Below are 26819 nucleotides of genomic sequence, written 5' to 3'. Positions count from 1 at the left end.
GCTCGGTCTCTGCTCTCACCCAAGAATATGACACTTACCGGACTTTCCGCAGTCAGACGTGTTCACGGATAAGTGACTTACCTGCTGCATGAAGAGACAGATTCCGGGCTCGGTCTCTGCTCTCACCCTTTAATATGACATTTGCCAGACTATCAGCAGCCAAGTGTACTCATGACACAAGTGAGGTACCTGCTGTAAGAAGAGACAGATTCCGGGCTTAGACTCTGCTCTCACCAATCCACAGCCCAAGGGAAGGGCAGTCCTTTAACCATGGTTCCCTAGAGGTTTCCTCCATGGGGGTTTTTCCTCTCCTGAGTGCTAAAGGATGACTTTTCGTGAGTCCATCAACTCACGATGTGGCCAATCAACATCATCATCATCAAGGCCACATTTAAGACTATTGTCCTGACTTCCAATGGAAACTTCCACACTATCCAACTTGAATAAAGTTAGTAAAGAATTCAACATATGTCATGTGTATCTGAGTCTCCTTATGGAACTTTACAATGCATCAAAATATACACTGGATTACTTTGTATAGTCATTACCATCACACATGGCTGATTATCAACCCCCTTTCTTGCACACATTAACTAGGGTACAAGTGGTGTTGTGCTTAAGAACAATATATCCCCTTTTCAACATGCAATCTACATGTATGTCACATGTCTAATGTGGTTCTATGGAAAGAGTTTAGGAGCATAGCCCAATTCATATATAGTAGGTGCCAGCAGCTTTATACAGCTGGCACCTGCTTCTAATAACCTGACTTGAATTGCCTCTATTTAACCACTTAGATGCGGTGTCAAAGATCAGACCCTGAGAATGTCATGCAGAACCACCCTCTGTGATCTTTGGTCGAACAGCTCTCTGCTACCCCCTATCCTCTGGGCAATTACACGATTGGCTGACGATTAATGGAGGAGGCCGCAAGCTGATTGCACTAATAGGCCAGTTATCCGGAAACTAACAGTGAGCGTATGGTATATACATCTCCAATGCCAATGTACAGAATATATGTATATACCTCCGTACCGTCACTGCTATCTCCACTATAACCCCAGTACTACTCACTCGCCACCACCAGTTGTGTTTTATACAGGCTGACTGGAGGCCTGGTTTCTGGTACCGTATGGCTTTTGAGGCGTGGTTTACAGAGCAAAAGGAACAGAATTATTACATTTTATATTTAATAAAAAATGAGGGAGTGTTTATGAAAAATATATAAAATATTTAACAAAGGGGACAAAACAATACAGCATATACCGTTACATGAAATAAAAGGTATAAACAAAATAACTTACTACGCCACTCGTCACTCACAGAGTTGAGTCAACTTAGCCGAAGGAGAGCGTTTCGCTTGGGGACATTTAGCAAACGGGCTTGATGAATACACAATGTGTGTAACTTTTTTACAGGAACCCACATCATAATTCAGCTTAATCTTTTATTAGCACCTTAGTTACACCCACACCCCCCCCCCGGTTATGACCTCACGTGGGCCGGGTTGTGTTTTGTTCTCAGTCCTTTAGGATTTTATGGAATTCTCAACTTATGTGATAACTACTCTCTGGATAATCAAAGAAGTTAGAGGTCCCCATCATATTTTTTATTGGGATTTTACCATTACCCAGAGACCAAACATGACATTGCTGCTGTCAGCGATTTGCCCATTATTGATTTGTGGCCTATAGGCAGGGGTTACAGTTAGGAAAAAATATGCATCTTCTTCCCCTATTATCCCTGAAGTTGAAAAGTTATGTCCCATCAGTATCGAATGGATTAAAACTTCCATATTCTACATTTTCTTTCGTAGACATCAACTCTATTGCAGGTGCAATATTTTCCTTACAGGGACATTGCCCCTAAAAGGACAATGTATTTCCTGGGGACAAAAGGATTCCTGACTTAATTATCTGTCCAATCTATAACTCTTTGTCTATGCTCAATAGACATCCTCATTAGTACTGCCGGGGTCTTTTGTTCTAAAAGGAGCTTTTGCATGTTAATTAAGATAGTTCACTCTCCTAACTAATTTACTATATGTTAAACTGTGTAATTCAACTACTAAAAGAGATTTGTGAGTTACAAGCCCTTTTTGCTACTGCACCAGAGAGAGTAGAGGAGGGAGGGGTTGGGAATGAATGCCCCTTGTATTAGTCTGACTCTGACTGTCACCTATTTTTACCCCTGCAATTTCGTGTGGTGTAAAGATTTTAATATTTTCTTTTCTATGACAAGCTGTTTTAAGTAGTTTGTTAAGTATGTGTGTTTTCATTTAAGTTGCCCTTCGGCCCAGCACATGAAGCTAATAGGTCACCATGGCATTTAGGGTCCCACTGAAGGTAATGCAACTACCATCTTTGTATCTCATGTTCAAAATGTAAAAAAATGGAAGTGTCTGGTCTGTATCTGCGCTGCCAACTGATGAAGTAACGTCAAATGCCAGGGATAATGTAAAAAAAGGTTTCTTTTATTTTTCTACGCAATTCAAAGTGTAACCCACTTCTTCTTCAGGAACAAAACCATATGCATATACAGGGTTCACAAAGGTTTATATAGAGGAGCATTTTAAAATAGAACGCCAAGAGAAACACATGATAATGTGTCAAAGTTCATAGGGTAGACACATGATGCGGTTCAAGTGAAGAAACAGGGCATCACGGTGGCTCAGTGGTTAGCACTGCAGCCTTGCAGCACTGGGGTCCTGGGTTCAAATTCCACCAAGGACAACATCTGCAAGGAGTTTGTATGTTCTCTCCATGTTTGCGTGGGTTTCCTCCCACACTCCAAGGATATATTGATAGGGACTGGGGACAGTGCTGATAATGCCTGTAAATTGACTGAATTGTATAGCACTGCAGAATATGTTGATGCTATAATAATAGAAAGATTATTATTTTTAAGGAAACAAATATGTAAGGAGATATATACAGTTGAAACCAGAAGTCTACATACACTATATAAAAAGACACACATGCATGTTTTTCTCAATATCTATACAACCATAGGTCCAAAAAATATATTCTGTATAATAATTCATTTATAGGACAAATAGCATGTTGTAACAAGACATGCTTAATAGTAGAAAAGATTGTATCAATCCACATCAATTGTATATTATTATAATTACAAATAACCATATTTCTCTACAAACCACAAAGATTGTACATAATCATGACACAAAAGGACCAATGATAAGTAACCACGAAGATTGAAGCATTGTTGCAAACAGAAAATATGGTTAGAAGATACCATGCCCAAATTAGGCACAGTGTAGCACCATGCATGGACCCCACAGTGGAAGAATCCCCCGTTTACAAACCCCAACGTACGTTTCCTCTTTTAGTTATAGCTTCATCAGGGGGAATATGACGAGCCCCAAGCCGCAGCCTCTTTATATGCCATATGGCGTTTTGAAATGCCCTACGCCGAACACTTTGCAATGCTACGTCGCTTCCTGTCCTTCACCTCCAAACCGGAAGTGCAATGGCGTCACCGCGGCAGGAAGTGAGCGCATGTTCAGGAGTAGGGACGCGTCACCATGACTCCCGGGCATGTGCTCTCACGGTTTGAGACATCATGCCTTCCGGAGGAGGGAGGGGGAATAGAGGGAGCACAAGTGACGGCAGATCAATAGAACAGGAGTGGATATTAACCCTCACGGACCAGAATGGACATGAAAAGTGGCCACAAATAGGAAACAGTGGAAATACGGAACTTAATAATACAAGAATTCCATATACATCAACCCTACAGAAATTCAAGAAAAGTTAGATCAATATATTTAGGTCCGGCCACAGATCCAATGATCCAACCATGATAAAGATCAACCGTGCCAATTCCGTCCAGGAGATGGTGTCCATTCACATGCAGATCGAAACGAGGACAAGGAGAGGGGCATCATCAAAAAAACAAAAATCTGTTTGAAAGAGTGTGAGAATTTTATTTTTGCTTTAAATTAAAATATTAAATTAATGATTAAAATATAATGTAGGTGCAACTCACAGAAGACACAGGGGGCAATGCTCAAAAGAAAGGGACGAAACTAAGGGATTCGTTCAGACCCCTGGGGGTCATTGTTCCCAGGGTTACAATCCAGCGTGTTTCACGTTGGGCAAGGACCTTTCTAATATTACCCCGGTGGATCCCACCATGAACGACCTTTAAGGGAAGTAGGGTCGCAATCATGATGGGTCCTAAAGTGGCGGGGCAATGCTTTCAATATAGAAGGATCCTCCACTGTCCGGGCCGCAACAATGTCCCTCACATGCTCCCTCACACGTCTGCATAACTCTCTTGATGTCAAACCAACAGATATGAGTTGGCAACTGCAAGTAGCATAATACACTACATTACAGGTGCTACAATTCACATATTCCTTAATGTCACATACTTTACTACCGTCCGCCGACATGAAGGAAGCAGTGCGAAGGACATTTCTGCAGGCCAGACAATGTCCACACTGGAAACATCCCCTCAAAGATCTAGTAGATCCAAACAAAGATGGTGTTTGGGGCACATAATGGCTCTGAACAAGTATGTTGCGCAAGTTTCTAGACCTACGGGCTGTCATTAGTCAGTCAGACGAGGGTCGGTCTGGAGGACAGGCCAATGACGCTTTAAAATGGACCTCATGTTCTCCCACTCATGGTTATAAGTGGTAATAAATCTAACCTTAGATTGGTTAGTAGACATGCCCCTGGTCCCCTTAGTATGAAGCAATTCATTGCGGGGGGTATGCTTCGCCCTAAGGTACCCCTTCTTGATACTCCAGTTGCTGTAGCCTCTCTCTCTCACTCCGGTTGCTGTAGTCTCTCTCTCTGATTTCAATGCCAAATCAGCCGCCTGCTCCTCAAATTGTGAATCCGAAGAGCAGATGCGTCTCATACGCAAGAACTGACCGGTGGGGATGGCGCGAATCGTAGACCTGTCATGGGCAGATGATACATGTAGAAGGGCATTAACAGAGCTGGGTTTATGATACACATCAGTTGTAATCAAGCGATCTGGACCCACCTCTATTAATATGTCCAAAAACTCCACTTTCTTAGTATCAAATTTATACATAAATTTGATATTAAATGGGTTATTGCCCAATTATCATATTCCCCCCTGATGAAGCTATAATTAAAGAGGAAACGTACATTGGGGTTTGTAAACGGGGGATTCTTCCACAGTGGGGTCCGTGCATGGCACTACACTGTGCCTAATTTGGTCATGGTATCTTCTAACCATATTTTCTATTTGCAACATAATGCTTCAGTTTTCGTGGTTACACCTTTTGTGTCATGATTATTTACAATCTGTGGTTTGTAGAGAAATATGGTTATTTGTAATTATAATAATATACAATTGATGTGTATTGATACAATCTTTTCTACTATTAAGCATGTCTTGTTACAACATGCTAGTTGTCCTGTAAATGAATTATTATACAGAATATATTTTTTGGACCTATGGTTGTATACATTTGATTGTATGTTTGTGAGCTACGCATTGACCCCTTTTGTGCCCACCTGTCTTGTTCCAGAAATAAGCTGTGAAATTATATATTATCACTCGATTAAATACCTTTATTTGCACGCCTTCTCTCCTTTTTCTTTTTGATATTTTAAATAGTAGTGGACAACCCCTTTAAACCATTGTATGATCTTGGCTACCGTGCTGCTGATGTGACCGCGTTGGTATCCATGATCTGGCCCAGCAAGATCCCCACACACAGACTCTATCTTGATAACCGTTTCTTTACTTGTATACATTTTTAACATAGCAGAACACAATAAACGACAATCGTAAATGTTCACAGCAATAACGTGTACTTATAAGCTGACCCTCACTGTCCCTACTCACACGTTACCAGTCCTTTACTCCAGAAGGATGTGTCCCCCGTCGCAGGCCGGTCAGTCTTTGCAGGAAGGTGTCCCAGCCAAAGAAAAAAAAACAGGAACAACAAATTTCGCTGAAAGGAGGGAATACTTCGGCCTCTCGCCAGAGGTCCCGCTTACAGTCTCTCTGATCCGGATAGCAGCTCTCGTGGATTCCCTTGTGTAGTCCACACTCCAATAGTGGGGTGTGTAACAGCTGAATCCTTCAGCAGTTCGGAAGCTGGGGAAAGCTCTGAGGAAAACATGTCAGATAACAGCAGCCACGTTGAGAGTATCCTCTACGGCACACACAAGGACCTGCACACCGTCCTGGTTCTTTTCACAGACTCTCTCAGACTCCTCGCGCGCTTTTTCCTGCTTCTCACTCTGGTCACGTGACTCTCTAGGGCGGGACACAGGAGACTCAGTCTTTTTCTCTGTCATCACACCCTGTGCAGGTGCAACCTCTGGCCACAAGGTGGCAACACCATCCTGCGTTATAATTTCTGTCACAGGCTCTATATCAATTATCACAGAACAGCCAGAGCCGGCCAGCTCACTACACGCCCCCCCACTCAAAGGTTGGCAGTCCCTGCCAACGACCGGCTCCAGGGCGGCGATGGCTGGGGATGTGACAGGGGGCGGCTGGGAAGAGGGCCACACATATTGCTCTCTGTAGGACTGTCCTGGAGGTACCCCTGCAGTGGTCCTCATTGTCCGCCTAACGGGTTGGATCTCCTCTCTCCTATCAGTCACCCCACTCTCTTTCCCAGTCGACATATCAGTAGAGGAGGTAATCGGTTCAAGTGCGTCAGTCGGACGGACAGGGGTAGGCATGCATTCAATCTCTACATCCCCGGGGTCAGTGTCTCCGACAGTATTAGTGATATCCATCTCTCTAGGTATCACAGTAGGGGAGTCAGGCTGGGAACGGCAGGGGCGCAACATATTACGGTGCAAAGCTCGGATGCTGCCGCTGTCTTCGCCCTGCACTCGATAGACGGGGCCACTGGGGTACGGCTGTCCAATTACTCGATAGACTTCGGTCTCCCACTTGGGTCAGAGTTCCCCTTGCGGTTTCTTTATACGGACTAGGACCAGTTGACCTACATTCAGTGGGTCCTCTTGTACCGGAAGTGGGTCAGTGTGCACTTGATCCTGAATTTGTCGGCCTACTAGCCGGTAGACAGTCTCCATTCTCTGGCGGTGTGTTTGTAGCCAGGAAGGATAGGTACCACAGGTATCTTCTTCGGAGCTAGACAGTTGCAACTCATGGATGTCTTTGCCTGGATGGCCAAAGAGAAAGGTGTATGGGGTGTATCCGGTGACGGAATGGACTTGATTATTATAGGCCCACAGCAGTTCTGGGAGGAATCGAGGCCAGTCGGGCTTTTTGTCTTCAGCCAGTGTCTGGATCAGTTGTAAGAGGGTCCGGTTAAAGCGTTCACACGCGCCATTCCCTTGTGGATGGTAAGGGGTGGTCCTGGACTTCTTGATTCTATACATCCGTTGGAGTTCTTCAATGACTCGCCCTTCGAAACAAGCCCCTTGATCAGAGTGCAGCCACTCCGGACACCCGTAGATCAGATCGAACTGCTGACAGATGGCCTGTGCAGCTGATTCGGCAGTCTGATCTTTGGTAGCAACAGCGACGGCGAATTTCGTGAAGTGGTCCACCATCACCAGACAGTACTGGTAGCCACTATTCGCCGTTCCGATCAACAGATAGTCCACCATCAACAGCTCGAGGGGCCTCGACGTCTTAATAGTCTGGACGGGGGCACGCTGCTCCGCGGACTTGTGGAATTCACAGGTACGGCATTCTTGACAGATGTTTTCGACCAGCTTACGGAGCCCCGGACAAAAAATGAACTGCTGGGTCCACCGGAGTGTCTTGTCTATGCCGAAGTGGCCGTTCCTCCTGTGAGCTTCGCCCACCATCTCATGGGCCAACTGCACCGGGACGACAATCTGCAAACACTCCTCCAGCATATGGGATAAAAGGGCCCTGCGATACAGGACTCCATCTTTCACGATCAGCCGATCCCATTGGGCGAGCAGAGCTAAGGCTCCGGTCGATAGTCGGGCTTTCACTTCGGAGGGCGGTTTCTCTTGTTTATTCACATACTGTTTCAGTAAGACGTGCTCGGGATCTCGATCTTGAAGCTTGGCCCATTCTTGCTGGGACAGGGGAGATCCCACTACGGCTTCAATCCCTCCTACCGCATACTGGCGGCTATCTTCTATTTGCTTTGCGAGCCGGGCAAAGTCAGGCATCTCATCTTCCTCCAACTCTTCATCCCGGTCCCCCACTGGCGGGGATGATGTCACTCTAGACAGGCTGTCCGCATTCTGATTCTCATTCCCCGCTCTGTATTTAATTTTGTACTGGAATCTGGAGAGCCTGGCCATCCAGCGCTGTTCCATTGCCCCTAGTTTGGCATTCTCTAGGTGGGCAAGAGGATTGTTGTCCGTCATGACCAGCACCTCCGCTCCTGCCAGATAGCCGGCAAATTTCTCCGTCATAGCCCAAGTCAGAGCCAAGAGTTCCAAGCGGAAGGAGCTGTAGTTGACGGGATTTTTTTCGGTATCACGGAGAGACCTACTGGCATAGGCTATCACGCGTTCTTTATTATCTTGAACTTGAGAGAGGACCGCCCCTAGGCCTTGAAGGCTGGCGTCGGTGTGCAACTGAAACGGTAATGTGTAATCTGCATATGCCAGAACAGGGGGTGATGTTAGAGCAGCCTTAAGTGCCTGAAAGGATTTTTCTCGGTCAGGCCCCCAACTGATGCGTCGTCCTCTGGGACTGTTCGCGGTCCCTCGGAGAACCTCATGCAGTGGTTCAGCAAGCCGAGCAAAGTCCTTGACAAACCGAAAGTAGTAGCCTGCCAGCCCCAGAAAAGCCCGGACTTCTTTGACGGTAGTTGGCTGCGGCCACTCTTGAATGGCTGCTATCTTCTCCGGAGAGGGCTGGACGCCTTCGGCCGAGATCCGGTGACCCAAGTAGTCGATTTCCTGCTGGAACAGACGGCACTTACTGGGCTTCAACTTCAAGCCGTGTCCCCTCAAGCGCTGGAACACTTGGCCAAGCTTGTGAAGATGATCCTCGAAGGTGGCGGAGTATACCACGATGTCGTCAAGGTATATCAGCGTAAACTCAAAGTTGAAGTCTCCCAGACAGCGTTCCATCAGTCTCTGAAAGGTCCCCGGTGCATTATTCAAGCCGAAAGGCATCCGGTCGAACTCATACAGGCCCATGGGAAGGATGAAAGCGGTCTTTTCCCTGTCCTTCTCACTCATTGGAACCTGCCAATATCCACTGGCCAGGTCTAGGGACGAAAAATATTTGGCCTTCTTCAGGGCGGTCAGTGACTCTTCGTTCCGGGGAAGTGGATATGAGTCCCGGATAGTGCAAGCGTTCAGCCTACGGTAGTCAACGCAAAATCTCAGGGAACCATCTTTCTTTTTGACTATCACCACGGGTGCAGCCCACGGGCTCTGGCTTTCACGTACCACTCCGGCGTGTAGCGTGGATTCTAATAGGCTTTTCACTTCCTGGTATTGTTGAGGTGGTATCTGCCGGTACCTCTCATGGATAGGGGGGTATCGCCCGTGGATATCCCGTGCTGGATACTGGTGGTACACCCAAAGTCTGTGTCATGCTTTGCAAAGGAGTCTTGGTGTTCCCACAGGAGTTCCTCCACTTGAGACACTTCTTGTTTGGTGTATTGAGATGTGTCTAGCTGTACTTTTTCCCGTAGTTTTTGCCCAATGTCTTCATCGTCTACTTGAGCGTTTATGGCTGAGACAGTTACCGTCCAGTCGCCTTCTGTAGACGGGGTGAATTCTAGGGGTCCAATGGGATTCACTTCCGTGGGTAGAGCATATACCCGGGCAAGTTGAGTGCCGGCTTCAAGGGCTAGGCCTACGTCCGCAGTGTTGTTTAGCCTGACAGGGACTCTCCCGTTCCTCACGACGGCTAGAGTGCGAGCAACTAGTGGGTTTAGCTTACCTCCACTTGGGGTCCTCGGCTCGATCAACACTTCAACCCCCTCAAGTTGTCGGTGGGTGTTAAGGGGTAAGGAAATGACTGTCTCTTTTTCAGCGGGCAAAGTAATCTGAGTACGGCGTGGCACCGTAATGGCGGCTAGGGGTAGTTGTTCCTCTGCCATCTGTTGAAGTCCAACGGTCCGGATTACGCGCTGGAACGCCAGACGAGTCGGCTTATGTTTGGTGACTTTCTGACAGTATTTGGGTCCCTTTCTTGTGAACAGCATAAGATCCAGGTCTTTCAAGATGTTCATTTCAACTATCACTGGGGTCTCGGAGCCGAAACCTTCCTTGACGATGACGATCCCTCGTTTCCCTAAGTCCTGTCCGCAGGCCTTTGTGTCCATCCAAGCAACTCCGGTCACTGGAATGGGTAGATTATTAGCCGCAATAATCTTAATGGCAGTGTCTGGGTCACGAGCAGTTCTTGGTTTGAGGTAATTTTCGTAAAACTGTTCAGAGATCGTGGTCACTTGTGACCCAGTGTCCATCAGTCCCTGTACGACAATTCCTTCCAGGACAACTTCAAGTGTCGGGCTACTCGAGGCGAGAGCACTCCGCCGTCGGCTCTGTTTTTCCACACCCCTCTCTTTGGCCTCCCCTGCCACGCGAACCTGAGCTGCAGGGGTATCTAGTTTAACGGCGGCCATTGTGGTGAGGCCCGGCGTGGTAGCTCTGCTTGTGGATATGGCTGGGGTTCCATTCGTTGGTCTGATCGAAATTCCCTTCACTGGGGTGGCTGAGGGTTTGTTCGTTGGTGCGACGGAGGTTTTTGCGGAGGGAAGTGTTGAGGACAACGATTTGCCCTATGGCGAGGATCACCGCATGACCAACACTGTCCCACGGGACGACTAGGCTGTCTTCGCTGGTCTCCCTGTCGGTCTAATGTTAACTGTAATACCTGTTTCTGTAAGTCTGCTACCATCTGTTTCAGGTTTTCCGTGTCACTGTTCGGATTTTTAATATCAGATATGGATCTGCACACAGCACCTGGAATCCCCACATCCATGACGGGTCCCCTTGAACGTTCTATGGCTTCCTGTTTGACTTCAGCAAAAGTAAGAGTCGGCATCATCCGGATCAAGTCCTGTAACGTGCGGTTAAGATACTGGTCTCTCAGTCCTATTACAAATTGGTCTCTCAGTACCAGGTCACGAGGAGCCATACCAGCTAGTTGTTTCCCTTTTCCACAGGCTTGTTCAAGGAGTACCTGAAGGGCGTTCGCATATTGGGGAATATCCTCCCATTCAATCTGCGTCCGTCTAAAGAACATGTGTCGCAGTGTTCCCTGGTATGTGGTCGGCCCATAGGTGTTCTCCAGCACCCGCACCAAATCATCCACTGTACGCTGGCCCCTGACCGTCTCCAGTCTGACTGTCGTCCATGCCTCCCCCTCTAGCGTGAGTACCGCCATTTCTGCCAAGGTCTTAGGGTCAATATTATACATTTCCCCCAGTATCCGGACTTGTTCCGCCCACTCTGGTACAGGGTAGTTTCGTCCGCCAAATTTCCTGACCTGATTCACAATAGACACCGGCGGGGCTTACTGACTGTACACGTGGCCTGGGTGGGAATCTTGTTGGTCACAGATCCTGCCGATTACGCCAGATGAAGTGACCGCGGGCAAGGCCGCGCGTTGGTATCCATGATCTGGCCCAGCAAGATCCCCACACACAGACTCTATCTTGATAACCGTATCTTTACTTGTATACATTTTTAACATAGCAGAACACAATAAACAACAAACGTAAATGTTCACAGCAATAACGTGTACTTATAAGCTGACCCTCACTGTCCCTACTCACACGTTACCAATCCTTTACTCCAGAAGGATGTGTCCCCCGTCGCAGGCCTGTCTGTCTTTGCAGGAAGGTGTCCCAGCCGAAGAAAAAAAAAAACAAGAACAACAAATTTCGCTGAAAGGAGGGAATACTTCGGCCTCTCGCCAGAGGTCCCGCTTACAGTCTCTCTGATCCGGATAGTAGCTTTAGTGGATTCCCTTGTGTAGTCCACACTCCAATAGTGGGGAGTGTAACAGCTGAATCCTTTAGCAGTGCGGAAGCTGGGGAAAGCTCTGAGGAAAAGATGTCAGATAACAGCAGCCAAGTTGAGAGTATCCTCTACGGCACACACGAGGACCTGCACACCGTCCTGGTTCTTTTCACAGACTTTCTCAGACTCCTCGCGCGCTTTTTCCTGCTTCTTACTCTGGTCACGTGACTCTCTAGGGCGGGACAGGAGACTCAGTCTTTTTCTCTGTCATCACACCCTGCGCAGGTGCAACCTCTGGCCACAAGGTGGCAACACCATCCTGGGTTATCATTTCTGTCACAGGCTCGATATCAATTATCACAGAACAGCCAGAGCCGGCCAGCTCACTACACTGCAGCTCAGTTTCAGGGTGTTGGCAACCTTCTTATAGCCTAGCCCATCTTTATGTAGAGCAACAATTATTTTTTTCAGATCCTCAGAGAGTTCTTTACCATGAGGTTCCATGTTGAACTTCCATTGACCAGTATGAGAGAGTGTGAGAGCAATAACACCAAATTTAACACACCTGTTCCCCATTCACACCTGAGACCTTGTACCACTAATGAGTCACATGACAACTGGGAGGAAAAATGACTAATTGGGCACAATTTGGCCATTTTCACTTAGTGAAACTCACTTTTTTAGTGTACTCACTTTTGTTGCCAGTGGTTTACACATTAATGACTGTGTTGAGTTATTTAGAGGGCACACCAAATTTACACTGTTATACACGCTGTACGCTGACTACTTTACATTGTATCAAAGTGTCATGTCCTCAGTGTTGTCCCATGAAAATATATAATAAAATATTTACAAAAATGTGAGGGGTGTACTCACTTTTGTGAGATACTGTAAGTATTCATCTCAAGAAAAAATATTTAAATGCAAAACTGGGAAAGTAAAAAGAGAAAAAATGACAAAAGAAGAGCCAAATATAAATATCTGACGTGTATATAATAATGGACAAGATACCAATATTTTATAGTAAACGTCCAAAACCCCATTGTTCATTTAACCCCCTTGGCGTTGTCATTCTGACATAAATCAGACCACAAGTGCAAGTTGTAAGATAAATAACTAAGCTTGTCCTGCAGTCAATAAAATGTAATATCTTGAAATTGCGCTCTCTTGCTGAATCTGAAAAGATATCTGTTTAGTCAATATATCTGCACACTTTGCAATTTCCACAGTTTCAGGTGCCCTTTTGAACCAAATAGAAATGTTGATGTCGGAGGAATATGATGACCGTTTACCAACATATCACGTAAAGTCTTGCTACATTTAGCCGGTCTGAAAGAAATTGGGAAAGTTTAGTGGTTGAGCCCCAATTGTGACATCACTCATGTGTAGCTTTGCCCCCGTGATGTCACAATTAGGTTCCAATAGTGATGTCACAGAATCCTTGGTTATAACCAGCGATTTTGCAGTGATATCCTTTGTCTGGAGAGGCTGATTGTGCACTACACATTAAGCGATATTCCTCCAGGCTAAAATGCTGTTTAGACTAGTTCTAATTCTCAGCGTGCTATTAGCATCTGCGGAAAGTGCTCCCATCTTTATCCGCAACCATCCGTCAAGAGCGCAGATCAGGATCCCTGCAGGTAAGTGCATTACCAGATATACTCTGACTCTTAACTCCTTGCCTCCGCAGCCAATTTTCGTTTTTGCACTTTTTTTTCTCCTCCACTTCTTCCAAGAGCTATAACTTTTTTTTTGTATTCGTATAGCTGTATGACGACTTGTTTATTTTTTTGCGGGAAGAGTTGTAGTTTTGAATGACATTCATTTTACCATTGAATGTTGAATTGGGGAAAAAATGCAGCTCCGCCATGTTCTTTTGTTATTTTATTTTTACGGCATAAAAAGTAACTGTCGTTTTCATTTTTAACATAGATGAGACATAGAGCAGTAATACTGTTTTCTCCTTACTGGATACACTCACTACTACATGTAGCAGAAGGTGCCCACAAGAGATACAGGGGATAATGGTGACTTCTCATTAGTCAGTGGAGTTCTTCTTTAATGTCTATTTTTACTTTCTAGGTGGCAAAGGAGACCTGCACCGTGGTCCTTGCTCAGCAGCATGCGGTAAGCAAATCAGAAGTCAAATATGTTCTTCACATGTAACATTTCACATCCGGCCCCAGAAACCATTGGGATCCATTAATAAGGCCAAGGTTATGAGAGTCAGACTCTGCGTCATTAGGGGTTCTATAACTTTTCTTATGTGACCGGAGGTCACATGTTTCATGGATTGGAGAAATGTTCCTGTCTTGCTTGTAATTTAAGGTGTCATCTCCCATCGTGTTTGTTCCCTATTTCAGGAATATAAAAGAACAGATCTCTGTATTGTCCATTATATAGTGATATGACGTCATGCATCATTTTTCCAGACTAAATACCCCTCTTTTTAATAGTCATATTTGGTTCCTCATTCCGCCCATTCCATGTATTTGGTTTCTACTTCTGAACACATTCCAGCTCTGGTTACCTGATCACTTATGTTCTCTCTCTTTTTAGTGCATGGCACCGTCCCTCCAAAAACTTCTGAGGATACAGTCATTAAGATTGTTATAGCTGCTGCCATTCTCTTTGTCCTTGCAATAATCATTGTTGCCATTGGTGTCATCTATTGGTAAGTATAGTAAGGTGATTTATGGGCTACACAGGAGTTTGTAGAGGAAATGTCACATCTTCAGGTTACTCCAGTATTGGGAATATTTTAATGTAGACTTCTTGTAGCTCACACATGTCACCCAAAGGTTTGTGCCCTATGGGTAACTGATGGATATAATTTATACTTTGTAGGGTCTCAGGTAGGCATTAGGTATCGTTAACACAGTCAATGTGGTTTGGTCCAAATCAGTGCAGTTTTATTGCTTTCATAAAACTCCAATGATTCAAAACCAAAAACAGCCTCTTCTGGGCATAAAGGTATCATAGCAAATAAACAGTTCATTTAGCAGGGTACATATTTTAGAGCAGGCTCACCCATACCCAAACAGATTATCCTTTCTCCCAGAGAAAAGTTCATACACAGAAGAGATCCCACCAATCTTGATATCCCCTTCAGCCCCAACTCTGGTCACAGTTCACACTGAAAAGGCTGTAGCTTCAACACGGTTCTCTGCAGCTCCAGCACACAGACTGCTCAGCTTTCCAAGCTGACCCATGCAGTCTTCGTTCAGAGAGAGATCTCAGCACGTCTCTCTCTTAGCTATAGGTCACATTTTGGCTGACTGAGCTCCAGCACACTCAACGCTGCTTCATCCACCAGACTGACACACCTAGTGAACACAGGCCATGGTTTTAGTAAAACATGCTAGGCTAACCCTGTCCTTAATTTGTGATTTACAATGTGACTTTTATTTTTGCAATTTTATAGCTATCTGAAAAAGAAGCCAATGAAAGATGATGAAAGCCAATATTGCGCCGATGATTTTAAAGAGAGCAACACCAAACTAAATGGTAACTATAGCTTGACAAATCTGACATTAAAGAAGCACTCCAGCTAAATATGTATTGTGTAATCCAGATAAATATGTATTGTGTAATCCCTTCTAGATATATCAGTGGTGTAGGTTACAAGTGATAAAATACTTACCATTTGCCATCTTTTCTGGTTTCCAGCGCAATTCTGGTTGTCTTCTGAACCATACGACCAGTATTCAGCTTTGTCAGTCACACAGCATCTTATGTGTGGCGTGGTAACGATTTTCCCAATGTAAGCCTATGAGACTCAGAGCGAGGTTCCATATGCTTACATTGAGACAGCAACTTCCAGTCCACACATAAGAAAGACATTTTGATCGCCAGTCCGATTTACAGTCACATGATTCAGCAGAGGACTGGAGCTGTGCTGCAAACCGGAGAAGACAGCGATCAGTGTTTTACCATATACACTACACTACTGATGTGTGCAGAAGTGATTAGCAATAATAATTTAGCTCACAGTGCTTCTTTGATATTGGCAGTTATTGCCGGTTTTTATATTACATGGAAGCATTGTGAAGTCTGTTACTGACACTGAGGACCTTCCGATTTGTCTTCTTCAATGTATGAACTGTATTTAATAGAAAAACAACATTATAGAAAAAAATTATCTTGTTAGAAAATGATCCCTAGACAGAGTAGAAACGTAATGGAAGCTGTTACTTTAGAAATGTTGATTTCAATGTTCTGTGTTCTAGGAAAACATGAGGACTACATAGCAATCACAATTGATGATTTTCCTCATGGATCCAGGAATGAACAGATAGATGTCCTCTCAGGACCCCCTGATGTAATAACCAATATCAGCCCAGATGAGGATGAGGTCACCTCCTCTAACAGTAAGTTCTCAGGGTTTTTACGAAATATATTTAACAGAAAAATAAACTAACATATAAATAAAAAAAATGGTCTCCTATAGGAACTTGTCAGTGAATAAACCGTTAATATACTGGTAGCCAGAGAGGCTCAGCCCCTCTATTGTCATAGCTCAATGTACCATTCTAGAGGTTTTAATAACATATATACTGATAATCTCCAATAATTTTTTTCCATTACAGATCAGGAGGTCAAAGCAACTATTACAATTGAGGATGTTCCTCATGGACCTGTGGCTGAAAAGGGAGACGTCCTCAAAGACACCAAAATCACCATGGCTCAACCCACTGACCCCACCAGCAGCCTTGATGAGAATGTGGTCATCCCTTCTGACGGTAAGTTTCAGAACTATTATAAGAAATATATTTAAAGAGTAATAAAACTATTTTTTTAAATAATATAACAGTAAAGTCCAAGATATAAATCTACTAATATATAGTCTGAGAGTCTGCATGTCTGTAGAAAACATACTTTGCAGAGCAGGCCAGTGAATACAAGGAGAGACTTGACAAGCCTTGGTGCTGCCCCCAGCTGGCATTTCCCCATATCGATGTAGTTGACTGACAGGTCTCTCCCATATCTTAATTAGGGTAGACCTGTCAATGAAGTGCAACGGCGCAAGGAGAAGCCGTCTGGGAGCAGCGTCTTACCAGTAAGGACTCTCACTTTAGTCCCCAGGTGGCTCTTCAAACTTTGCTTTCTCTGAAACGCTGGAGCATTGCTCTGAAGATTGGGTCCCTCTTTTCTCAGTCTAATGTACTATATAGAAGTTATAATAACATGTAAATGTTAATCATTTTAATCATATAGAAGCTTGCATTTTATTAAATCTATTTTCAATACTTAATGTTTCAGGAGAATTTGACATCTTCTGTACTTCTAGAGACATTATAATGCCGCATAAGGCCGGTATAGAGATGAAAGAGTCCCAGATTAAGCCAGACTTAAATGATTACAAACAGACACCTCCATCTATTCTGAAAGGAAGTCAAATGAAAAATAAAAACAAAGGGAAAACAGTTTATTTTGAAGAATCGGATAATCGATATGTTTACTCATATGATTCCGAGTCCTCACAACCTGGATGTCAAATAAGATATTTCCGAAACTAACAAGGCTGGAAAAAAAGTGAGTGTTTTTCATATCTCAGCTCAAATATTAGCAGAAGATCATCTTTCATTTCTTTCAAAAGGACTTAGGGGCCCAATTTGTCAAATCTTTTACACCAGTATTCTGATGTAAAAAGCTTTGAACAGTCACAAAATTTTGCCGAATCTCCAGGCTGCAGTAAAATATTGTGACTTCTGGCATTCTCATGCCATTTTTGCCCAGTTCCGACAATGTGCCGGAGCTTGGGCAGGATGGGTGGCGTGGCAAATACTTCTTGTCAAATTCATGTTAATCGGCTGTGTTTGTTAAGCCACGAAACACGCTCACCAGAAGTGCACACCAGTAGTCCGACACTCCTGAATCATGAATCGGTGTATACATCTTCAAGAATCAGGAGCGTCTGACTTCAGTGTGCCTCCTCTTCAAGACAAGTGCAAAAAAGTTGTTTTATGAGTATTGTTTGAAAAAAATGTGGAATAGATAATTATTGGTGGGTAACCCAATGACGCCAATATTTCATTCACTTCCTAAAATTCTCAAGTCTTTTTTCCACCTTCCATGTACTCCATTGTGGTGGGAATAGGTTCATTCATTAAAAGACTGGAGTCTTGGGTAAGGAAATATTACAGCCACTAATGCGAGAGATTTCAGGGTGCAGTATAGATGTTCTGCAAAAATTGTCTGTTGCTAAATGGTTGATGTGCAATATTACATCGCTGTATTCCAGCAGACCACAGGATTTAACTATTGCTGCCCAGTCTCATTATTTCGATGAATACAGTGAATATTGCAAAGAAATTAGTTTCTAATTTCTTAAGTTCATTATCTACTTCATCCTATTTTTTTCTCATCAATGGTGATTTTTTCTTACAAACTATTGGGTGGATATGCCATAAATGGATGAGATGGGAATTTAAAGCTAGGAATTAGTTTTGTATAAAAGTCTATATTTTCTATAGAATAGCCCCGAGATCTGATCTATAGGATACAAACTGTCATTTATATCAAACTGGAGTCTGCAATAGGCCCCAGGTTTTGTAATATTAACTAGATTCTGCTAAGGGGATGTTGTGTTAAAAATCAACATCCCCTTAGTAAGTTTAGTCATAATAATCCTTTATTGTTTCTGCAGAAAAATCAAGAAAGAAGGCTCGCTGAGTTCCAATAATGGATAAGGAATCCAGCAGGAGGCGACGACTTCATTACATGGTGGCTGCCATGTGAGGATCAAACAACTTGTGTTTAAGCAAAAAGACAGATTCCGGGCTCGGTCTCTGCTCTCACCCAAGAATATGACACTTACCGGACTTTCCGCAGTCAGACGTGTTCACGGATAAGTGACTTACCTGCTGCATGAAGAGACAGATTCCGGGCTCGGTCTCTACTCTCACCCATGGATATAACAATTGCTGGACTTTCCGCAGTCAGACGTGTTCACGGATAAGTGACTTACCTGCTGCATGAAGAGACAGATTCCGGGCTCGGTCTCTGCTCTCACCCTTTAATATGACATTTGCCAGACTTTCAGCAGCCAAGTGTACTCATGACACAAGTGAGGTACCTGCTGTAAGAAGAGACAGATTCCGGGCTTGGACTCTGCTCTCACCAATCCACAGCCCAAGTGAAGGGCAGTCCTTTAACCATGGTTCCCTAGAGGTTTCCTCCATGGGGGTTTTTCCTCTCCTGAGTGCTAAAGGATGACTTTTCGTGAGTCCATCAACTCACGATGTGGCCAATCAACATCATCATCATCAAGGCCACATTTAAGACTATTGTCCTGACTTCTAATGGAAACTTCCACACTATCCAACTTGAATAAAGTTAGTAAAGAAGTCAACATATGTCATGTGTATCTGAGTCTCCTTATGGAACTTTACAATACAGCAAAATATACATAGCACAGGACTACTTTGTATAGTCATTACCATCACACATGGCTGATTATCAACCCCCTTTCTTGCACACGTTAACTAGGGTACAAGTGGTGTTGTGCTTAAGAACAATAAATCCCCTTTTCAACATGCAATCTACATGTATGTCACATGTCTAATGTGGTTCTATGGAAAGAGTTATGGAGCATAGCCCAATTCACATATAGTAGGTGCTAGCTGCTTTATACAGCGGGCACCTGCTTCTAACAACCTGACTTGAATTGCCTCTATTTAACCACTTAGATGTGGTGTCAAAGATCAGACCCTGAGAAGGTCACGCCTAACCACCCTCTGTGATCTTTGGTCGAACAGCTCTCTGCTACCCCCTATCCTCTGGGAAATTACACGATTGGCTGACGATTAATGGAGGAGGCCGCAGGCTGATTGCACTAATAGGCCAGTTATCCGGAAACTAACAGTGAGCGTATGGTATAGACATCTCCAATGCCAATGTACAGAACATATGTATATACCTCCGTACCGTCACTGCTATCTCCACTATAACCCCAGTACTACTCACTCGCCACCACCAGTCGTGTTTTATACAGGCTGACTGGAGGCCTGGTTTCTGGTACCGTATGGCTTTGAGGCGTGGTTTACAGAGCAAAAGGAACAGAATTATTACATTTTATATTTAATTTAAAATGAGGGAGTGTTTATGAAAAATATATAAAATATTTAACAAAGGGGACAAAACAATACAGCATATACAGTTACATGAAATAAAAGGTATAAACAAAATAACTTACTACGCCACTAGTCACTCACAGAGTTGAGTCAACTTAGCTGAAGGAGAGCGTTTCGCTTGGGGACATTTAGGAAACGGGCTTCATGAATACACAATGTGTGTAACTTTTTTACAGGAACCCACATCATAATTCAGCTTAATCTTTTATTAGCACCTGAGTTACACCCACACACCCCCCGGTTATGACCTCACGTTGGCCTGGTTGTGTTTTGTTCTCAGTCCTTCAGGATTTTATGGAATTCTCAACTTATGTGATAACTACTCTCCGGATAATCAAAGAAGTTAGAGGTCCCCATCATATTTTTTATTGGGATTTTACCATTACCCAGAGACCAAACATGACATTGCTGCTGTCAGCGATTTGCCCATTATTGATTTGTGGCCTATAGGCAGGGGTTACAGTTAGGAAAAAATATGCATCTTCTTCCCCTATTATCCCTGAAGTTGAAAAGTTATGTCCCATCAGTATCGAATGGATTAAAACTTCCATATTCTACATTTTCTTTCGGAGACATCAACTCTATTGCAGGTGCAATATTTTCCTTACAGGGACATTGCCCCTGAAAGGACAATGTATTTCCTGGGGACAAAAGGATTCCTGCCTTAATTATCTGTCCAATCTATAACTCTTTGTCTATGCTCAATAGACATCCTCATTAGAACTGTCGGGGTCTTTTGTTCTAAAAGGAGCTTTTGCATGTTAATTAAGATAGTTCACTCTCCTAACTAATTTACTATATGTTAAACTGTGTAATTCAACTACTAAAAGAGATTTGTGAGTTACAAGCCCTTTTTGCTACTGCACCAGAGAGAGTAGAGGAGGGAGGGGATGGGAATGAATGCCCCTTGTATTAGTCTGACTCTGACTGTCACCTATTTTTACCCCTGCAATTTCGTGTGGTGTAAAGATTTTAATATTTTCTTTTCTATGACAAGCTGTTTTAAGTAGTTTGATGCGGGGAGTTAAGTATGTGTGTTTTCAATTTAAGTTGCCCTTCGGCCCAGCACATGGAGCTAATAGGTCACCATGGCATTTAGGGTCCCACTGAAGGTAATGCAACTACCATCTTTGTATCTCATGTTCAAAATGTAAAAAAATGTAAAAAAATGGAAGTGTCTGGTCTGTATCTGCGCTGCCAACTGATGAAGTGACGTCAAATGCCAGGGATAATGTAAAAGAAGGTTTCTTTTATTTTTCTACGCAATTCAAAGTGTAACCCACTTCTTCTTCAGGAACAAAACCATATGCATATACAGGGTTCACAAAGGTTTATATAGAGGAGCATGTTAAAATAGAACGCCAAGAGAAACACATGATAATGTGTCAAAGTTCATAGGGTAGACACATGATGCGGTTCAAGTGAAGAAACAGGGCATCATGGTGGCTCAGTGGTTAGCACTGCAGCCTTGCAGCGCTGGGGTCCTGGGTTCAAATTCCACAAAGGACAACATCTGCAAGGAGTTTGTATGTTCTCCCCATGTTTGCGTGGGTTTCCTCCCACACTCCAAAGACATACTGATAGGGAATGGGGACAGTGCTGATAATGTCTGTAAATTGTCTGAATTGCAAAGCGCTGCAGAATATGTTGACGCTATAATAATAAAAAGATTATTATTTTTAAGGAAAAAAATATGTAAGGAGATATATACAGTTGAAACCAGAAGTCTACATACACTATATAAAAAGACGCACATGCATGTTTTTCTCAATATCTATACAACCATAGGTCCAAAAAATATATTCTGTATAATAATTCATTTATAGGACAAATAGCATGTTGTAACAAGACATGCTTAATAGTAGAAAAGATTGTATCAATCCACATCAATTGTATATTATTATAATTACAAATAACCATATTTCTCTACAAACCACAAAAATTGTATATAATCATGACACAAAAGGACCAATGATAAGTAACCACGAAGATTGAAGCATTGTTGCAAACAGAAAATATGGTTAGAAGATACCATGCCCAAATTAGGCACAGTGTAGCACCATGCATGGACCCCACAGTGGAAGAATCCCCCGTTTACAAACCCCAATGTACGTTTCCTCTTTTAGTTATAGCTTCATCAGGGGGGAATATGATGAGCCCCAAGCCGCAGCCTCTTTATATGCCATATGGCGTTTTGAAATGTCCTACGCCGAACACTTTGCAATGCTACGTCGCTTCCTTTCCTTCGCCTCCAAACCGGAAGTGCAATGGCGTCACCACGGCAGGAAGTGAGCGCATGTCCAGGAGTAGGGACGCGTCACCATGACTCCCGGGCATGTGCTCTCACGGTTTGAGACATCATGCCTTCCGGAGGAGGGAGGGGGAATAGAGGGAGCACAAGTGACGGCAGATCAATAGAACAGGAGTGGATATTAACTCTCACGGACCAGAATGGACATGAAAAGTGGACACAAATAGGAAACAGTGGAAATACGGAACTTAATAATACAAGAATTCCATACACATCAACCCTACAGAAATTCAAGAAAAGTTAGATCAATATATTTAGGTCCGGCCACAGATCCAATGATCCAACCATGATAAAGATCAACAGTGCCAATTCCGTCCAGGAGATGGTGTCCATTCACATGCAGATCGAACCGAGGACAAGGAGAGGGGCATCATCAAAAAAACAAAAATCTGTTTGAAAGAGTGTGAGAATTTTATTTTGTTTTAAATTAAAATATTAAATTAGTGATTAAAATATAATGTAGGTGCAACACACAGAAGACACAGGGGGCAATGCTCAAAAGAAAGGGACGAAACTAAGGGATTCGTTCAGACCCCTGGGGGTCATTGTCCCCAGGGTTACAATCCAGCGTGTTTCACGTTGGGCAGGGACCCTTCTAATATTACCCCCGCGGATCCCACCATGAACGACCTTTAAGGGAAGTAGGGTCGCAATCGTGATGGGTCCTAAAGTGGCGGGGCAATGCTTTCAATATAGAAGGATCCTCCACTGTCCGGGCCGCAACAATGTCCCTCACATGCTACCTCACACGTCTACATAACTCTCTTGATGTCAAACCAACGGATATGAGTTGGCAACCGCAAGTAGCATAATACACTACATTACAGGTGCTACAATTCACATATTCCTTAATGTCACATACTTTAGTACCGTCCGCCGACGTGAAGGAAGCAGTGCGAAGGACATTTCTGCAGGCCAGACAATGTCCACACTGGAAACATCCCCTCAAAGATGTAGTAGATCCAAACAAAGATGGTGTTTGGGGCACATAATGGCTCTGAACAAGTATGTTGCGCAAGTTTGTAGATCTACGGGCTGTCATTAATGGATAATCCGACAGAGAGTCAGTCAGATGAGGGTCGGTCTGGAAGACGGGCCAATGACGCTTTAAAATGGACCTCATGTTCTCCCACTCATGGTTATAAGTGGTAATAAATCTAACCTTAGATTGGTTAGTAGTCATGCCCCTGGTCACCTTAGTATGAAGCAATTTATTGCGGGGGGTATGCTTCGCCCTAAGGTACCCCTTCTTGATACTCCAGTTGCTGTAGCCTCTCTCTCTCACTCCGGTTGCTGTAGAATCTCTCTCTGAACGCAATGCCAAATCAGCCGCCTGCTCCTCAAATTGTGAATCCGAAGAGCAGATGCGTCTCATACGCAAGAACTGACCGGTGGGGATGGCGCGAATCGTAGACCTGTCATGGGCAGATGATACATGTAGAAGGGCATTAACAGAGGTGGGTTTATGATACACATTAGTTGTAATCAAGCGATCTGGACCCACCTCTATTAACGTGTCCAAAAACTCCACTTTCTTAGTATCAAATTTATACATAAATTTGATATTAAATGGGTTAATGCCCAATCATCATATTCCCCCCTGATGAAGCTATAACTAAAAGAGGAAACGTATGTTGGGGTTTGTAAACAGGGGGTGCATGGCACTACACTGTGCCTAATTTGGTCATGGTATCTTCTAACCATATTTTCTATTTGCAACATAATGCTTCAGTTTTCGTGGTTACATCTTTTGTGTCATGATTATTTACAATCTGTGGTTTGTAGAGAAATATGGTTATTTGTAATTATAATAATATACAATTGATGTGCATTGATACAATCTTTTCTACTATTAAGCATGTCTTGTTACAACATGCTATTTGTCCTGTAAATGAATTATTATACAGAATATATTTTTTGGACCTATGGTTGTATACATTTGATTGTATATTTGTGTGAGCTACGCATTGACCCCTTTTGTAATCACCTGTCTTGTTCCAGAAATAAGCTGTGAAATTTTATATTATCACTTGATTAAATACGTTTATTTTCACGCCTTCTCTCCTTTTTCTTTGTGTTATTCATGATTGGAGTTTTTATGTGTCTGTTGACTATAGTCTCTCAGACACATTTTATGGATTGTATGGAAGTTTCATACCTAATATTGTTTTCTGCGGTTTCCACAGCGTTTCCAATGTGCAATATGGACTTTTGTGCCCGGGGCCGATGCCTGGCTTTCGCAGCTGGTCGCTCTGGACGGAGTGAGAGACACAGGGCGGCCTGAGTCGAGCTCTGGACGAGGAGGGTGATGACACACTTCAGGGAATACCTGACAAAGAAAATTTATTGAATCCCAACCTGACAAAGATTTGTGGAATCGGCTTCCTGAGCAAGTATGTGGCAAAGAATCTTATACCAATAGGACTTAGGAATCAAATTTTCCTTCCTTTCCTATTGACAATGAGTCCTTTAGAGGGTGGTGGGAGGAGGTGGCCAGTGAGTGCTCGTTAGGGTTTTTGAAATTCCTCAGCAAACTCAATACTGAGTCCCTGAACATTATGGAAAGTGAAATGGAGGATTTTTCGGAGAAAATCAAGGACCTATCATCTAGTGAAGCCCTGACTAAATTTAAGGAGGACATTGATAATGAATTAGCCAAAATAGAGATGGAGATTCAGGCATATAAAATCAAAAAATTTCAGTGTGACCAGACAGACTTCCACTCGAATCATGTATATAAGTGGAAGAACAATGATAAGAGAGGCCGTCTGAAATTACGTCCTGACATCAGATTAAAAAAAGACACCCTCATGTCCTCCTTTTAGAGGCGCTGTTGGAGGCTCTATTCCGAGAGGTATAGATGAGTCTGATTCCAATATGTCTAGCATCGGTGTGGTCACTCACTTTAAATCCAAGACGCAGATGCCTAGAGCTCCCTCTAAGAATCCTCACAATAAAGACGACAGGGCTTTACAGGCGATTAATTTGTCTACTCATACACTTTCTCCGGTACATATTGAAGTGCTGACTAAGGGTCTTTCTTTTTCTCCGACTAACCCTTTCCATTTTTTCACAGCCATGAAGGACCTTTACCTGTTCTCCCGCAAATTGGTTTTTAAAAAATTACATACTCAGAAGCTCTCTTACCCTGTCACCTTTGAAGCAAATGAAATGGAGGCTCTTGAGAACCTTGAGAATCTTGCGAATGAGGTTCCACCAGACCTGCAAGGTGAGTTTCCTCCTTGCACCAGGACCAGATCAATGAGGCTTCCCCCCTGTCTGTCTGTCCTGCGGTTGATATTTTCACCAAATTGGTGATAGAGGACTTTTTGGAGGTATGGACCAAATGCAGATATGACAATCTTACACATCAGCTGAGGAAGGCATTCTTTGAAGTGGAACACAAAGCTGATGTTGTCAGTAAACTAGCAGACAAGGGGGGAAACATTGTGATCTGCCTGTTGATATGTATCAGCGGGAGGCACCGCGCCAATTACGTAATCGTGACACCTAAGTGAGACTCCATTCTAATCCTGTTGCCTATTTCTCTGAACAACTCCAGTCCATCTTTGGGGGTGCATGTGAGCAGGGAATCATTAATAAACAGGTGGTTGATGGACTGATGGTAAGGTTTCCTAAGGTCACGACCTTTTATTTGTTACCAAAAGTCCACAAGGATAGTGCGGTCCCGCCAGGGCACCTGATCGTGTCCTGCATAGGGGGGTTATGTGAACCAATATGTCAATTCATTGACTTTTATCTAAAACCATTGGTAGAGACTCTTCCCTCCTATGTGCGTGACTCGACGGATGTCCTGACGGGGATCGACGGCATCTTTGTGGAACATGATGTGTTAATTGTTTCTGCTGACATAGAATCCTGTACACGTGCATCCGCCATGATGATGACCTTGAGGCAGTGAGATTTTTTCTGATGTCTACCTGTCGGGATGGCGTGATGAATGACCTTATACTCAAGCTTCTCCGTTTTGCTTTGACTCACAACTTTTTTGCATTTAAAGATGTTTTTTATTTACATGGATGCGGCACTGCCCTCTTGTTACAACATGCTATTTGTCCTGTAAATGAATTATTATAATGAATATATTTTTTGTGACTATGGTTGTATACATTTGATTGTATATTTGTGAGCTACGCATTGACCCCTTTTGTGCCCACCTAGTACTTTCTTCCGATCCAGGAGTAAGGTAAGTGATGGCCCAGGGCTCCAGGGGGGATTTTTATAGCCCCTTACTGTTGTGATGCCATAATTCAATGACATAGCAAGTGGGTGTGGCCCCTTTGTTTAGTCAGAGGGTGTGGTCGGGTGACCTAAGCGATTTGCATATTCCGTGATGTCATCGCACTTGTCATGAACATTCCATTTGGAATCCTGGATTCCACCGGCTCATTCCGCTCCGGATTCCGGAAAAGGAACATTGCAATATCAACATGGCGTCTA

The sequence above is a fragment of the Phyllobates terribilis genome, unplaced genomic scaffold (genome assembly GCF_046119375.1).
Source record: "Phyllobates terribilis strain yellow unplaced genomic scaffold, ASM4611937v1 Scaffold_2__4_contigs__length_985480577, whole genome shotgun sequence".
NCBI lineage: Eukaryota > Metazoa > Chordata > Amphibia > Anura > Dendrobatidae > Phyllobates > Phyllobates terribilis.
Note: the sequence above shows the minus strand (reverse complement) of the source record.